Source organism: Mycetomoellerius zeteki, unplaced genomic scaffold, assembly GCF_001594055.1.
Source record: "Mycetomoellerius zeteki isolate Tzet28-1 unplaced genomic scaffold, Tzet1.0 scaffold155, whole genome shotgun sequence".
Classification (NCBI taxonomy): Eukaryota; Metazoa; Arthropoda; class Insecta; order Hymenoptera; family Formicidae; genus Mycetomoellerius; species Mycetomoellerius zeteki.
This window is the reverse complement of record NW_017256500.1, coordinates 1,621,933-1,634,700: the sequence shown is the minus strand read 5'-3', so window position 1 is coordinate 1,634,700 and position 12,768 is coordinate 1,621,933.

Genomic DNA, 12,768 nt, shown 5'->3' with positions numbered 1-12,768 from the left:
TCTGTTGAGTATGGCAACATACTTAACTAACACTCTGTATATATACATTATATATATATATATAAACATATATATATAAATATGTATATATAATAGCTAATTTTTTATTAAATATAAAATTTATATTTTTTTAATCAAAATCTGTTCTTGAAAAATAGATATGCGTTACTTTTATTATTAATATTTTTTTATGTAGAAAGAAAAAATTCTATGAAAAGTTTATATAAGTATCATATCATGTGCAAGGTGGAATCAAATTTAGTTTAGAAGTTTGTGTGTGTGTGTGTGTGTGTGTGTGTGAAGTCAAAATTTATGTTATTATCACGTTGTCACATTAATATGTTAAAATGTAAATTTTGCAATTTAATTATCATAGACAAATCTGATATATCTATGAGCACATAAAAATATTTTGCAAAAGGATCATATTTATAATTAGAATATATTATCAAAAAATCAGAGTACTTTCCGTATTCAATGCAGTTAATCAGGAAGGTATTTCTCAAAAAAAGTTTTTTAACCTTATACGTCTAACAGTTTTGACATATTGACATATATTAAAGTATGACTGTAACAGTATAAATTCGACGAAATTTCACGAAGAATTTCATCATAGTTTGATATTATTAAGGTCTTTTGCTGGCGGATATGCATTACTGTGTTTCAATAGGTGATGCCAACAGGTTTTACAATTCTGTGTTATCACGACTAAGAAATTGTTGAGCAATGATTTCTTGCCTTATGGATTATAGCTGCTCCATGACGATTGAGTTAAGAAAATGCGGAATTGCGTAAATTGCGGTAGTATTATATTGAGATTGTTTTGACTCGCTGAAGATGGCATAAATTTGAAGCCGAAACGTACCTTAATTTATATGTATGATAATTATCGGGGATGATCCCTAATAATTGCAAAAAAAGTAATAATATATTTTGAAACAAACAAAACTGTAATATTTTAGTACTTGCAATATAATTTTTATGCGTGATATGCATAAAAATTATATTGCAAGTACTAAAATATTATAGTTTTTTTTTTCAAAATGTGTATTATTATTACTTTTTTATTAATATGAAGCATACATCCTTTCTGTGTATATGTGTATATATTTTTAAAGTTGTTCTTAAAAAATAAATAAATTTATGTATGTTACATTTGATATAGTTCTTTATATTCTTTACTTTTATTATCTACTTTTTATTCATTTTTTACTACTTCTATTGTGAAACAGATACGGCATATACTGTTTTATATAAAAAGATAAAATTCAGAAAAGATTGATAAAGTCAAGTATTAAAATCAAATATTGCATCAAATTTATGTATAAATCACATTTTCCGTATAACTTTGATAATTCAAAATAAGAGTTGTAATTACTTTTTTTTAAGTTCTAAAGTTAGAAGAGTATGTGTGTGTGTTTATTATAGGAAAACTTTAATAAAATTAGTTTTTTTATATAAATGTAATATAATTGCAAGCTTAAAATTAAAACTCGATAACATGTATTTATAGTAGTTTATTTTAAGTTGTTAGTTTATCTAAAATATTTTAGATAAACTCTCACGAATCAAAACGTTTACTAATTTTTGATATTGTACAATAAATTTATACACGTACACGTTGAATCAGTATTGGCTCTTAAAGACACTTAATATTACTTGATCTAAAATATATTTTTTTATAAAATAAAATATTATCTTTATTATTCAGCTACCTCGATAATTCGACCTATGGCTGGTTTACATGGTCGGATAATCAAAATGTCAAGGAAAATTAATGAATTTGTCTTTTTATATGTGCATAGTGTGAGTGAGTGTATGTGTGCGTGTGCGTGTGTGTATGTATGTGTGTGTAAAATGGCAAGTCTAAAATTAAAAAAGAACTTAATATATCCATAATAAAAGTTTATTTCTGATTGTGAATCTATAATCTTTACTTATAATCTTCTTTATTGTTTCTATAATAAAATATGAAGGGCAATCGCATTACTATAAAATTTTACTATCATATTAATCAAATGATATTAATTACTAAAATAAAAAGAAACAATTTATCCATAATAATAGTTTATTTCCTTTATTAGTGTGTTAAATTATAATATTTGTTTATAATTCTTTTCATTGTCTCTCAAATATAAAATGCAACTGCATTACTATTAAATTTTCCTACAAATAAAAAATTAATGTTAGTATAATTATATAATAATAGTTACATTAAATTATAATGATAGAAATTTTTTAACAATTTATTATATTATTATTACGTTACAATTTTTTCATTTTATATTTTAAAAACTTTTTATTTTAAGAATTATAGAAATATAACACCTAAATGATTTGCAAGAACAAGTTTTATATAGGTTTATATATATATATATTAAACAAATACATATTAGTTCGAATAATTTAACAAATTCAATTATATATTAAAATTAAATTTATTATTAAATATATAAAATTATATGTTTAAAAAATTGTCAAAATTAATTTGAAGCACAAAGTATTATAATTAAAAGAATAACGATCAATTATATCATGAAAACAAAGAATGGATTATTTTGGAAAATTATGGTTTAAAAATATTTGTAAAAAACAATTATCATAATATGTGTTAAATAAATTATACTTACCTTCAAACTCAGTAAGATACGCGACATCTTCCTGCAATATATTGTTCACCAGGAGGACATGTAGGAGTTGCGGGAGTCTGAGGTTGAAATGTTTGAACTTTCATGATATATGGTTCAGTTATTACCATCGTGATAAAAGTTGATATTAATAGTGTGCTTATCAAGTATGTAGAAAATGCAGCTTAAAATTATAAGCGGTGTAGAAATATGAAGTAATCTCAAAAATGTTTCATTCGCTATTACTTTCATAAAGCATAAAATTTTTATTATGCCTGTGATAATTCATGTGGCTGAGAAAGAAAATTACAAAATAACGATTATATTTAGTTAATCGTTTATAATTAGTCGTCTTAATTTTTAATCTTATAGATACAATAAAATATGCTTAACCCTAATTAGTATCTATGTAATTATTATTACTTCACTAAACAAAAAAATTTACTATATCTTAATAAATATTTCTTTGAATATTTACAAGTAAATATTTACCAAATGTTAACATATATTTATTTAATATGAAAATCATTAATTTGATTTAACTATCATTTTTTTCATTGAGTAAATATTTATTTATTATAAGTAAATGTTTACTTACAAATATTTAAAAAAAAATATTTATTAAGATATAGTAATTTTTTTAGTATAGCAAAAAATAGCATTGAAATTATTTTTGCTTTTAATCTTATTAATATTCTACTTTTTTAAATCCCGAGTTCAAGTATCCCATTGATACAAAAAGGAGTAAAGAAAGAGAGACCTCAAAAAAAGGGCCTTTTTCGCCCGTTTTTGGGCCCTCAATGTTTGATTGAACTGTGTGCCAAATGATATCCTACAATGAGATATTAATTACAAAGAAATTTCAGGTGACAATTGTTATCATAACTGGAGGGGGTGTTATGTATATTACATCTATGCGAAAATCCGATTTTTTTACATTCAAAGCATCATTTAACCAAATATTTCATGGGCAGGTAGAGCGGATTAAACTGAGTCAAAAAGTCCTTTACCATTTTGCAATTTTCGCAATAATTAACAAGATATTAATTACTAAACATTGCCGAAAATTGATCTTCAACAATTTTTTATTCAAATATTATCAATTTTATAGAAAAAGTGCAAGAGGCAAAAATTATTTATTTTCTTTTCATAAAACTAAGAATTTTTTCAGAATTTTTTAATACCGTATTTTCTTATGTTAGTAAAAATAAGAAAATGCAGTACTAAAAAGTTGATAAAAAATTATGAAATAATTCTTAGCAATTTTCGTATCTTTCAGTTTTTCTGTAAAATTGATAGTATATTTGAATAAAAAATTATTGAAGATCAATTTTAAAATTAATAATATTTGATTAAAAAATTATTGAAGACTAATTTTCGACAATTTTTAGTAATTAATATCTTATTAATTATTGCAAAAATTACAAAATGGTAGAGGACTTTTCGACTCAGTTTAGTCCACTCTATCTGCCCATGAAATATTTGGCAATTATTTTGGGACACCCGTATAATGATAATTCGATAATGGACTTTGATTTCACCTCCCCGGTTCTGAAAACAATTATCACCTCAACTTGAAACTTCTCTGTGATTAACGTCTCATTATAAGGTACCATTGGATACAGAGTTCAGTTGCAAAATCGGGGGCCCCAAAACGGGCGCTTTTTGGAGTCACTCTTTAACGTGTGTCGCTAATTTGCGACGCTCTGGCGCGATTTTGATAGCATCGGTATACAAATTAAAAAATGCAGAGCAATGTATATATGCCGGATATCAGGTTTGATCATTATTTTGTACGTATTGTGAATTTTTCACGATTTTCATAATGCCGACCTTTATTACCGTGCTCTCGTTTGTTCGCATAGCCGCGTCGTGCCGTATGGGCGATAAAACCGTTCATTAATTAGCTGGCGCAAAAAGCAGTGTTGTTTATATCACTGACCAAGAGCTTCTTTTTTTCTTTCCTTTGCTCTCACCGTTTTTCTTCCTATTTTTTTCTTCCGCTCAAAGTCACGGTGGCTGTACAGCATAAAAGTCCGACATAACGCGACATTAGGCGATGTCTTCAGTGCTGTAAGAGAAACGCGTGCTAATTAAAACATTCAAAGTTATTTGTCATATAATGCCGATTATCCGCGCCATTGCCTTCGTAAATTTCTAATTTAGACTACGCCCGCGCTGTGCACTGAGGGGATTTGTTCACGCAAATCGACTGCATCGGTCGTGCATAGTTACAATACCTCGCTATGGTATGCCAGCAAGCTAACGTTACGCATGCTGCACAGGCGTTTCAATTATTTTACAGCTCGGCGGATTTATATAATGGAATAGCCTGCAATCCTGAGTTTATTATATATATCGACATCAATTAGTTAAAATGCGTCGGCTTAATGAGTAAACGCGCGCGAGCGTATCTGCTGGAGATTGGAAAACTCGCGTCGTGTTTTTTGACGATCGACTTGTCGACCAACTTATTTCTCCAATGAATTGAATTGAAATTAAAGAAGGAAAGAAAGACTTACATCTAGCGTCGTGACGTCAAACTAATTATAGGATGCTATTTCCAAGAAAAGCAAATCATCGTTCTACTCTTATTTGCGCATTGTTACAAAGAACGATCTTGGATCTTTTAAAGAAACAATGGCCTGTTAGAATGCGTGTCTTGATATTATATTTAAGAACGCTAATGAAATTCATCAAAGTTAAAAGTACTGTTGTTTATTAAACGGCACTTATTGTAATAATGTTATTTATAGCATATTATGTTAATTCCTTGTTTCGCATAAACTACCGCGGAAGCTTACTAAGTAGCCATGTATATTCATACGCGAACGTACGCCAAAACTTACTAAACCTATTTAATGCCAAAATATTGTCGAGGATTTACATGTGGGTCTAATGAGCAGATTGGATCTAATTCTTTGACTTACAGCCATACCATAAATTCTAGCCGCCGGACGATCCGCGCCTAGATTTAACAATAAGAAATACGTGAATATTCTTCATATTACAAGAAATTATATGCCTAAATGTAAAGAATACTTGATTTAATTTAAATGTATTATTTTGAAACTTTAGCAAATAAAAAGGAATAAAGTATTCTTTTAAATTTGCCATATAATACATACATAACTTTTTGATAAGGACATACGGTTAAAAAAATGAAACAATTTTGTCGCGAAACAATTTTCCATATTTAAATAAATCGAAACTACAATTCTTAATTCTATTTGAAAAATGAAAAAACTATTATCTTTGTTGCAGATCTCTGACGTAATGAGCGAAGTAGTACGAACGGCAAAATAATGAAGACAGAACAGATAAAGTATATACATATATGTATTTAGATATATTCATAAGAATACTGTACCTATAAGATCCATGTAATCAAATTGTAAAATAAAAGCAAATTACAGGACGCGTATTATTACGTCGCATTTATTGTATTACATTAGGTAAACATATGTAAGTCGGGTGAGTAATTAAAACATATGTTTTTTATATGACGTACTTAAGGACGCATAACGTAAATATCCTGCAAATTTATTAACCTATCAGAAAATATAATTAAAGTATATTAAAAGTATAACATCAAATAAATTCATTATTTTATTGATTATTATAAGGATTCCAAATAACATGTAAGTTATTAAATAAGTGCGAAAAAACTAATAATTTAACCAAATGTTATAAATTTAAATGAAATATCATTGTTTCATGTATAGAGAGTTATTTTAATGATTATAATAATGTGACATCTTTTGTCTATCCAGATTTTTAATGAATGAAACATATTGGCGTAAGAATACACGAAGATTATATATACCAAAAGCGATTATTTAATGTGAAAAATATATTAAATTATATTGTGACTTATATACTAAGATTATTGCTCAAGCGTAAGAATAATTCTTGAATATTATAAGACATCGTGTAAATTTTACTTTTTTATACGGACAACCAAGTGTTCAGTGATGCATTTGGCGATAATTCAGACTGCGTTATATCGATTATCGATTAAGGAAAGAACATTCGAAATCGTTATACTTTTGTAATATTTGCGTTGTAATTTCTATTGTAATTATATAAAACACGAAATTCGCAAAAAACGAAATTATATCACGGCGAAAAGATTGATATGAATAGTATCTCACATACAACTGTTAACTGAGGGACATTCTAGAGGAAGTCCTTAGAATGTAGCATCCTTTGAACGTCCTTAGGACATCCCTTGGAAAACTGTGTTGTGTAGATGTCTCTACTTTGTATATATATGTATATCTAAGCACATATGTATATGTATAATTATAATTCGAACGATGCGTATATTTTATCAGATCGATTGCTTGTAATCTTACATTTTCTTATTTATTACGCAATATTTATATCAGTTATTATCCAACATTTTCCATGTTATTATTATAGAGCAGAGTAGTATGTACAATACTTTTACTAAAGTAAAATAAAATTTATACATAACAATTGCAGTTTCTATTACATATACCTAATATACCATGGTATATTATGGTATATATTTCGTAAACTTACAATTTTTGTGCCAGCTACGAATTTTTTATTTTTAGAAATATTTATCTCCAAATCTGACATTACTGTAAATGACGTACTTAATTTTTATTAATATTTGAATCGTGTTATTAAACAGCAATATCGAAATATAGTAAATTTGAATATTATTTAAAATAAGTATGAATGTATTTATTACATATATCATATTTTGCATAGAATTCAAATCAATTTAAAAAGAACCGGATTTACAGGAGCTTCTCTCGTACGTCGTATGTGCATGAAAGATTCATAAGACACGTGATGTAAGTGCATACTTTATGTCTATTATGAAGTTGTATTTACCTCATTGTTTAAGAAGAATTTCGCAAATTGATGATTCGCATTATTCCTGCCATGATTCCATAAAAAATTCGTGAAAATTAAATTTCTTAACGTTATCTTATTCTTGATGAGACATTTCAGTGTATTGAATCATATAAGTTATAATAAATGTAATACGAATATAACAGTATATCTTTTGTTATAAGCAGAAATAATTTTTTTTCTTTTCTTTACTTAACGTCTTCATTTTATTAAGTCGAAACTATTTAACACTAAAGACATTGTTTCTGATTTGCGTAATTTATAGGTACTAAACGTGTAATCTACAATTATCCCAGTTATATAACCGCAGTTTGTCAATTTTTTCACGACCTTCCAATTCATATACGTATGTTTAATAAACTGTGCAAAACTGAAAACATTAAATAATGCACATACGAGTATATCATTTGTAGACCTTTTATGTATTATAAAAAAATAAAGTTAATGATAGATAAAGTGTTTTTTTTATATTTAATCCATATAACCGCATATAATGTATTACAAGTTTAAAAAATCAAAACTCAAAAATTATGCATTTGCAGTAATTTATTAATTCTTTTATATTTTCACATTTACAAGATTCACTCGTAATTCATTGTTTCTGATACCTTAATCAGATTCTCATGTATCTGCAAATTAAAAGTTGTACGCAATTAATAATCAATGCAGTATTAATATAAAGATATTATTATTTCTTATTATTTAATGATTATTTTGTCAATGAAATAAAGACAAAACGTTTCACAAGAACAAATTTATACATGCCTATACATATTAAACAAATACTAGAGTTCTAATAATATAAAAAATTAAAAAATTATATATTTAATTGTTTTATTAATATATAATATCAGCTAAATAATGTTTTGTAAATAAAGTTTATATTGTTTATAATATCACATTTTATAAAATTGTAATAATTAATATGAATCTATTTGATGAATAATTGAATCATTATTATAAAAAAATAACTATTAGGAAACTCGTGTAATATTTTGTAACCTTTAACGACAGTGTTGGTATCGTTATATTATTGTTGCACATGTATTATGTCAATTATGTGTAAGGTAAAAATTAAGCTGTGCAACGACAATATAATGATAACAAATTATGTTAAGAGTTACAGAATACAGGCACTGGGGACTTAACTTCCATTTTGATTTTAATAAACATCTAAAAAATAAAAGAAAATGAAAATGCTGTTATGATATATTATACATATTTTAATAACGTACTTAAAGTATTAATTAAGTTAAATATTAATAATAATAACTCTTTGAGTAATTTGTATTTTAAGTAAAATAATCAAAATGTATCAAATGTCCCCTATTTTAAGAGACTTGATTCAAGGGATTTATGTCATTCCTATTTTTAATTTATGCACGTAAAAGTATTGAACAGTCATAATCTATCTATATTAAGTGTATTTATAAAATTGAACAAATAACAAAATATAACTTATTAGTCAAATTATCAACTAATAAATCAGTATATAATATTGCATGATCTGTAATGGGGAGGGTCCCGTTTGCCTACAAGTTGATTGTCTACAGTTTACTTACATCACTTTTGCCGACAGTTCGTTTCTGATATTTTTATGTGTGCGCCAAAGTGCATGAAGGCAATCGAGCTGTAGCCAATAATTTTTGTATGCAAACGAATTGTCGGCAAAAGTGATGTAAACAAACGATGCTGTAGGCAGTGTAGACAATCGATTTGTAGGCAAACGAGATCCTCCCTTAGAAATGTATTATATGTACCTATCCCAACAGCACAAAACTGCGCTGACAATAACAGAATGCAGAAGAATTTTATTTTTTAAGAAGAATTTTTTGGAAGAATTTACAGTTTTTTAAGTTGTTACATTTTATAATTAAATTAGCCTGTCATCATTTTGATTATATCCCAATTTTACTATTATTAGCACAAAAGTTGCAGTAATATTGCTGCGATATTTGTTGCAACATTGCTACAACGTATAATATTGCTACAATTTTGCAGCAATATTGCTGCAACTTTTGTGCTGTTAATAGTAAAATTGGGATATAATCAAAATGATGACAGACTATGTAATTATAAAACGTAATAACTTAAAAAACCGTAAATTCTTCTAAAAAAAAAAAAAAAATTCTTCTCAAAAAATAAGTCTTCTGCATTCTGTTATTGTCGGCGCTTAACTATCATAATGACGTTTTAGGTGCTGGTACATGAAAAATGAATTTTTTTCTTTGTTGAAATAATATACATATAAAGATCAAGTTTCCTAAAAAGTCTCCAAGTTCCCTTATTTGAGATATTCAAATACATAATTATGTCAAAAATAATAGTTGAAAGAAAAATAATTCTATAAAAAGGCATTTACAAGAATGTGAGATAAATGAAATATATATGACTAATCTGTTATACCTTTTTTTTTAACCTGGTATGCGGCATATTCCCTGGTTCATTCTCTGACCAGGAGGACACGTACGTGTACGAACATCGGCAATGGATGCTTCAGTAGCTACCATCATGATAAATGTTGATATTAATAAAAAAAATGTCACAAGATATGTAATAAGCCGGTATTATTATTCTCCATGTTCTTAAAGAGACTGAAACAGAAATCAGATCTTGTGAGAATGTAACAGCCGCAGAATAATCACGATCGTAAATATTTTCAACTCGTAACATAATAGAAGATTTCCTTTTATACTATTAAGGCTATAAATTGAAACAACAAATATGTATATTTTGTGGTATTTGATAAGTGTATCACGTTTATGTATAATAAATACTATGTTGCAAGTATTGGAAATTTTGATTTTATCTTTAAATATATGTATATATAAAAGTAATATTAAAGTTGTAAATTGAGCAAATATGTATATATGTGTATATTTGCAAATGCATCGCTTTTACAATAAAAATTATATCGCAGGTATTAAAGATTTTAGTTTTATTTTAAAACATATTTATAATAGGTTTTTTATAGAATATATGGAATATGTTATTTTTATTCGTTTATTTTTAAATATTAAACTTAATTTTTTAACAACAATTAACGGACTCTTCGAAATAAAAATATAAATTCAATAACGAAGGGCTTTGGAGTCAGCGCGATAAACGCAGTTTAAAATTATATAAATTAATTATTTAATGCTTATTGGTCAGTGCTTACATAAATGAACGTTTCGATTCAAGTTCGAGCCATCCTCAGTGTAACAATAAAAAAATTTTTAAAACAAAATAATTGTATCTAATAAGATTATGTTGAATTATGTCATTACCATCTATTATTGTCGTTAGTTAATACACCTTGCCACAGTGATGCAGGAACGAAGACATAATAACAATTCTTCTTGCACCCAAGCCAGTTCCGTGATCGGATGGAAAGGATTGTAAAATTTTTCAACTGAAGTACGAGTTAAAGAAACATAATGATTGAAACAATCCCGGCAATCAGTTAATATAACATTCTGTTTACTCAGACTGAAAATCAAAAACTCACCTCCATCAATGTAATAAGATTGTTCACAAGTGAAATTACAAAAATTCCTTATCGTCACACATTGAAATTAAATCTGAGTTCGTTAAACGATTACAACAAATCTAACTACGTGTAGGGGAAAGTGGGGTAACTGTGCACAGTGGGTAATTGTACACATCCTGGTTTAGTACTTTTCCAATGGATGACGACATCACTGTGGTCCTATTTTCTAATGGTGACTGTACAGATAGCGTGAATCAAATTTTAGTTGGTAAATTTGGAGACAACAATTTCTGTTGCCGCGAAGTTACTGCGCCAAACTCGAGGACAACTTTCACCCTCGTCTCGCTCCTTATCTAACGAGTGTTTGGCGCAAACTTTGACCGGGCTGTTATACATCACGAAATCCCTCGGTAAAACGCGTATACGTGAACTCCACCGCCGAGCGTGCGTATGTAATTCGCGGACAATTGACCGCATACGTGGCTGGACAATCGTAAATTGCGCGAAACTGCTTATCCTGTATCCATTACTTAGATAATGAGCAAAACTGCAACTCTACCTACAAGGAAGGGTAAAGGACGTCGGAAAAGGCGTCTCAACCGCAAGGTTGTGCACTTACGTAAATTGAGGAAATCAAAGGAAAAGAAAGCACTCGGGATCCCTGAAATACGGAGAATCGTCGCATGACGATGTAAAAAGAAAAAGAAATTGAGAAAAGCAACTTTAACATGCCGAGTAAATACTTGCTGCTGATCGAATTGCCAAGCGTACAATAATGAAACGAATTTGATAAGAACACTATCGTATTTTTACTTTTATGCCGCAACATAAACGAGCAACAGAATTGCTTAAATAATTGACTACAAGTTTGTGCGCATTACTGTTAGTTTCATTAAAGAAAATGGTTCTCAGCGTTATGTATTATACATTTCTACAAGAATCGTAAATATATAAATTTTATTTATATGTTATGTGTATATATTTATATATCCACAGTTTATCTGCGCGCGACAAGTTTTTATTCAGGGGTCAAACTTCTGCGAGTAAGTGTATCCGTAATCATACTGTTAAAAGTAATTGTATTACACCAGAAAGAGAGTACGAGGACTTCTCTGCTTTTAATGGAAACTTCATTTTCTCGTATTGCTTTTGGAGTGTTTCTGTTTGCGGTTTTATGCGTTACGTAATGCAACGTTCACTTTTACGCCATTGTCGTAATACAGTTTCGTCTGATACAACTCTCGCGCGCATTATTATAACGCATATCTTTAATCTGCATCCAAACTGACAGTACGAATTTGCCTAATGACACCAAAAACGCGGCTTTCGAATTCTGGATTATTTCTTTGAAAGGGGAAGTAATCAAGCGGCGCCACATGATGCGACCGTAGCTCGCGACGTGCAAAGGAATGCAATTTTCTCGGGTTACTGCAATTTTCCGTGGGTTCTCGTCTCAGTCATGCGCCGCACTCGTTTCTTCGCTCGATCCCACGCGTGCTTCCCGCCAAGCATTTCTCTAATTGCATCCTCATATTTTCACTCCATATATTATCATTCGGAAATTATTTTTGCCTCAAAGCGCGATTTCCCGGTTCTTCGCCTTTAATCCGGATTAGCTAATCCTAATGAATGGATGTACTACGTCCTTTTACTTTACGCAAGTTTACGTAATCGCAAAGGTATCAGCAATAAAGGTTGTTTACTCATTCCGGAGTGCGCCCGAGAGCTGCGGATAGAAGTTATGCAGTATATTTTACAGCACGTTAATTAAACGGGCAG